Below are 5891 nucleotides of genomic sequence, written 5' to 3'. Positions count from 1 at the left end.
CTTCCAAAAGTGTTTTCTTAACTACCTCATAAGATAAAATTCTTGCTTTTTTATTCCTCTACTAATCATTTATACCTTTAAAACGTACAGAGCTCCACATCTAATCACTATTAAACATTATGCAACATAAGGTGGGAAACTGTAAGTGCTATCAAGTGACTGTATGCTCCTCTAACTTCAGGGCACAGTTGAACTATCCAATAAAACATATCTTTCCTCATTTCAAAACATCATCTTGTACTGACTGGAACTTCATTGGGTAATATGGACCTATGTCTCCCGGCACCGTTTCTGCTGCATAGATGCTTTTACCATTTAATTACATTCTGCTTTGCTGTGCAGTTGCATGGTAGAAGATATAACCAGCTACTTTTCATACTATGTTAATGGTCAAGTGGTCAAGTTGGATCACTGGTCCCAGACTCCAGCGTTTGATTTTTTTCATTAGTAAAAATCTGTATAATTTGTTGCATACAACTGCTTGAATAAGCTTTCAAAAATGAAAGACAAGCCAAATGAAAGGATGATTTTTTTCTTTAGAGTAACAATACAAAAGCTAGTGTTGAAGCAACTTTACTGGTGATATTAAATCTACTAGAACATTTATTTCAGGTAGCAATTTGTGCCCTTTTGGTACCCTTTTGGAGCAATAAACTTGGCAAAATGAAGACAAGTGATCATTTCAGGGCAGAAATGCATCACAATTGAAGATTTAACAAGATTGCCCAGTTATTGCACTGAAAGTATTTTGCTTTAAAAATGAAACACTGTCATTTAAAAGTCTATTTAGCTGCAGTTTGTAGTCCTGTTAAAGAGACATCCCTTATTTAATTTAAATCAGTCCCAGGAATCGAATTTTGACCAATAGACTAAAAGTTAAGATAAAGGAAAGTTACAAAATAGATGTGCTATATAACCATTGTATACACTATTTATTCTGATAACTATTAAGATAGAATTTAAATTTCTTAAAATATAAATATTTACTGCTGTAGTGGCTATCTCAATTTAGAATGTAATTTGGAATGATTCTGGGTCTTTTACTTTGTAAAGACACTGGTACTTGTGTTCTTCGTCTTGGCTTTGTCACAGGAATTTCTAGTTCTTACACAATAACAATACAGAGCAAGGAGGAGGAAACCATTGTAGTTCCTGACTGATCTGACTTTGGCCATCATGGAGTCTGAAATTTCCGTACTTGCCCCGGCCCGCGGGGCAGTGAACAAAGAACCGGGGAACACCTAGAAGAAAAGGGGGACAAAGGATACCAAGAATGGGTAACAAGACAGTATTCTGATCAAGCTGACAAATTTTATTTTCTCAGGGGAGGCTTATATAGGACCGTGGGCAGGATGTGAGCAGGGTTTGCATGTAGCCAGGGCGTGGGCACTGGCATGTAGGCAGAGTGAGAAGGTCAGTAGGACGAATACCCTAAGTTGTTTAGCTAACATGTAATTGGCTCTAAATTACAGCAGGAGAGATAGCCCCGAGCTATTTTTTAGCTGGCTGTGAAATTGAAAGCCTGTACCTTGGAAAGTTCTGCTGAACATCGTCTTTATTTCGTAGAAGGCAGTAGTTTCCTATCTCAGATACCTGAGGTTGTGAGGATGGTGATGGTCCCCAACGAATACTTTCAATAGAAAGTTGAGTAAAATGATTCTCAAAGAGACAAATCTAGTGAACTTTTATATGCCTAGACAATCTTTATGTTGTTGACTGTTTAGTCTTCCTTGGCTAGACACAATAAACATAATAGAGTTACTCAATAGTGTGTGTTATTTCAGAAGGTGGGGTGGAGAAAGCCGATTGTGACATGTTACAGAGTGGAGAACACATGTTCAAGTAGTAAGCAGGTTAGATAAATGAAGTCCAGATTATCATTTATAGAGTGAGAAAACACATAGTTTTCAAAAGTACAGCATTAAAAGATGATATTTTATGATCAATTTACTCACAAAGTAAATGCTGACATTTTAGAAAACCTCAATAATAATTTTAGAAAACAATACATTTTTGTCAGTTATTTCAAAACTTGTACATGCTTTGATCATATAACTTCCCAGTTCATCTCTTATTTCAAACATCTTTTCCTAACCTCTCAAATTTGTATCCTCTTTTTTTATTTTGTATTTTTATATTTTAGTTTTGTTCATCAAGTCCAATTTGTGTTCTTTGTAGTATGGGAAATATTCTTTTTGCTTGACTGTGGTCAACCCAACAGGGGTTGTTTTCTTAAATAAAACTAACTCTCCTTCTCCTAGCAGCTATCAATACTGCTTGGATAGACATGGGACTTTGTGAACACATTCCTTTTTCTTGCTGGAAATTGATATAGGTTGAGCTTGTACATATCTTGTGCATGCTGTCACGATCACTGTGAGTTCATTTATGCATCTGCCCTAGCGTGTTTACAACACACGGATTCCTTGTCAATCACTGCCACTAGCTCTCACACTCTTTCTGCTGTAATTTCTATAATTATCCCTGAGTTGAGTATTCCACAGTCTCTTATTTGCTACATATTGGATAGTTGTTGGTTCTGTATTAATCTCTATCTACTGCAGAGAAGCTTCACTGTTTATATGATTATAGTGATAATTCATCAAGGGTCAATGTAATACTATGTATATTTAACAAAATGACAGTACTGGATTCTCTTCTGGGCTCATCACAGATTCTTAGCCTGAAAGTGCTACCAGGAGTGGATTTCATCCCAAGTAGGACTTGCACCCAGTCTGCAAGTGGTTAGTTATTCCCATGACATTCATTAAACTAATATACCAGTGAGCATATGTTGAAATTTCTCTACCAGATGTTGAAACACATTTTAGATCTATCATTTCTGTATTCTAGAGCATACCTTCCAAAGAAATCACATATATAAGGGTTGGAAAAATCATAAAGTGAGATTTAATGATGTCTCATATACTGTCTTATTCTGAGTAAAAGTAAAATCTTGAAAGAGAAAGTCACAATAATTTTTAATTCATTTTTTAATTTATATTGGAAAAAGTAACTCACTTCTATTACCCACTTATCCTTTATTACTTATATAATTCATGTAACATTAGTGGGCTGACTTGAAATGGCATTTCAAAAAAATAAAGCATATATATATATGTATATATATATATATATATATATATATATTAAATTGACTCATATACTTTATTTTAATAGTGTCCAAAAATAAAAACAAAGAGTAAGAGTGAAAAACTCTTTATGTCTTGTTCTTAAAATAATGTGGTATTAGGGCACTGCAGTGGGCTCTGGCAGTCGTCTGGCTTCTGTTCAGGGTGGCTGGGCTCTGTGCTGCCGCCGCGATAGGCCCATGGGCAGAATCATCTCGGAAGGCAAGTATTAAACCAGAAAGATGTCCCTGGGAGTGGAGACCAGTGACTCAAAAACTAAAGGCTGGTCGAAAAACATCAAGCTTCTGCAGTCCTAGCTTCAGGTGAAGAAGGCAGCTCTCACTCAAGCAAAGAGCCAACAGACAAAAAAAAAAAAAAAAAAAAAAAAAAGTACAATCCTTGCCCCACTCATCAACCTCAAGCATGACCTGCAGATTGTAGCAGCTGCGCTGAAGGACCTTGTTCCCCGTGGGTTTTCTGCAGGGGAAGTTCGGATCCGCTTAGCTGTTGAATATAATCCTGTGTTTCCTAATGATTATGAGAAAGTAGTGAAGCACCAGAGAGAGGAGTGACAGAGGCAGCGGGAGATGGAAAGACAGAAGGAAACAGAAGAAAGAGAAAAGAGGAGTAAAAACACTCATGAAGCCTGCGGGTTTTCCAGAAGACCAGACCCAGATTCTGATGAAGATGAAGATAATGAGCGAGTGCAGAAGTATGGGAGGAGCTGCCATCGCCACACCTACTTCTTTTGCAGAGAAAGACAAAGAGTAACCCAGAGAGTTTCCTTATGTAGAAGACTCAAGACCTCGATCACAGTCTTCCAAAGCCGCTGATTCTCCCCCCCAGTATATGCGGAGCAGGATAGACCAAGATCTCCAACTGGCCCCAGCAACTCTTTCCTTGCTAACATGGGTGGCACAGTGGATCATAAGATCATGCAGAAGTATGAATTCCAGGAAGGTCAGGGTCTGGGGAAACATGATCAAGAGCTGAGTACTGCACTGTAGGTGGAGAGGACCAGCAAGCCTGAAGGCAAGATTATTATGGGTGATGTGACAAAGAAGGGCAAATCTCAGGATACATCCAAGAAGTCTGATTCAAATCCATTAACGGAAATACTTAAGAGTCCTACTAAAGTGGTCCTGCTGAGGAACATGGTTGGTGCAGGAGAGGTTGATGAAGACTTGGAAGTTGAAAATAAGGAATAATGTGAAAAATACAGCAAAGTTGGGAAATGTGTGATATTTGAGATTCCTGGTGCCCTTGATGATGAAGCAGTATGGATATTTTTAGAATTTGAGAGTTGAATACACAATAAAACTGTAGTTGATCTGAATGGAAGGTATTTTGGTAGATGGGTAGTTAAAGAATATTTCTAAAATTTAGATAAATTCAGAGCCTTGGATCTGGTGGAACAAGTTTGATTATACCCTAAAGTCACCTTCATGATCCTTACATGATCTGTACACAGGCATCAGTCTCCATGGTTGATGGACAATGAGACTCTTAGACAAACTTCTGAGATATATGTTTATGGATCTCTTTTTTATTTTGTGTGTTTTAAATATAGTATAAAATCCTTCAAATAGAATGTGGTATAATGTGAGATTACTGCAGTTAGTGTATAATTTCACTGATGGATAGAGAAAGTTTAGACACCATTTAGTGAAACAATTCTACAACAAATCTACAATTGCACAAAAAAAAAAAAAAAACAGTTGGTCAATAAATGCTGATCCAGGAAATTTGGTACAAAGAAATAATTTTACTGGGTGAATACATGTATTCTAAGGCAATGATATTCATCTAATAACAATTTGATACCCAAGAGATATATGGCAATATCTGGGAATGTTTCCTGCTTGCTAGAAAAGTGAGGGTGCTAATGGAAGAGGCTAGGGATAGTGTAAATGCCATCCAATGCACAGTGCAGCAAGCAGCAACAAGTAGTTTTAACGATGAGAATCATGTAAACATAGGTAATTATCAACTTAAATTTCTATTCTTGCATAAAGAAATAGATACAGATCAATGGACCTGTTTATTATTATGCTTATAGTGAAAATGATAGGATGATTGAAGTGTAACACAGGAAATGTAAACTAGCAATTGCAGAGGAGTATGAATGTGTCGAATCTGGGTGAATGATGAGTCAGAAGCAGAAGCTGCTGTCATATTATAGATTTGCTGAAAAACATTTATAGGCTTGTACAAAGGAGAAATTAGAATATGTGCATTCAGAACAAATGCATCAGGACCATCTTCTTGACTCTCTTCCCTTCTTTTAATATGTCTGGCCAGGAAAAAAAAAGAGAAAGAACTGATCAAAATAAAGAGACAATGTGTCAAATTGAGGTAAGCACCATAAAAGTCTTTATGGATTTTGCTGACATAAAGTTTATTCCCTTGAATTGAAAATTCAAAGAAGCTCACATAATTCAGACTATTCAAAGAACCAATTAGCAATAACTCATCCTCAGCAGAATTTAGGGCATTCAATTTCTTGTCAAGTGAGACTGACATTTTTTGATAATACTAGGGCAGAGAATGGGGAATAATCTGGAATAAGGTTTATACAATACTGCAAAGAACTAATAAAATGGAAACATATTTTAACTAGTGAGTGCAGTTTGTGTGGATTTGCATGTGTGCATACCAAGTAATAAAAGGGTTGTAGCCTTTTATCCTTAAATTACACAAAGACATGAAAGAAGTAGGACTGTGGGCAGTATCTAAAAGGTAGAAAATGGACCAAATGCT

At 36.6% G+C, this 5891-nt stretch overlaps 1 pseudogene; it reads left to right on the top strand.

Moving 5' to 3' along the window:
• Nucleotides 1-3373: 3373 nt before the first annotated feature.
• Nucleotides 3374-4555, top strand: LOC127217558 (splicing factor 45-like; annotated as a pseudogene).
• The last annotated feature ends 1336 nt before the right edge of the window (nucleotides 4556-5891 follow it).

This window comes from Phodopus roborovskii, unplaced genomic scaffold (assembly GCF_943737965.1).
Source record: "Phodopus roborovskii unplaced genomic scaffold, PHOROB, whole genome shotgun sequence".
In the NCBI taxonomy this organism is placed as follows: Eukaryota; Metazoa; Chordata; class Mammalia; order Rodentia; family Cricetidae; genus Phodopus; species Phodopus roborovskii.
The sequence above is the reverse complement of the archived record's forward strand: the minus strand, read 5'-3'. Positions and strand labels throughout refer to the sequence as shown.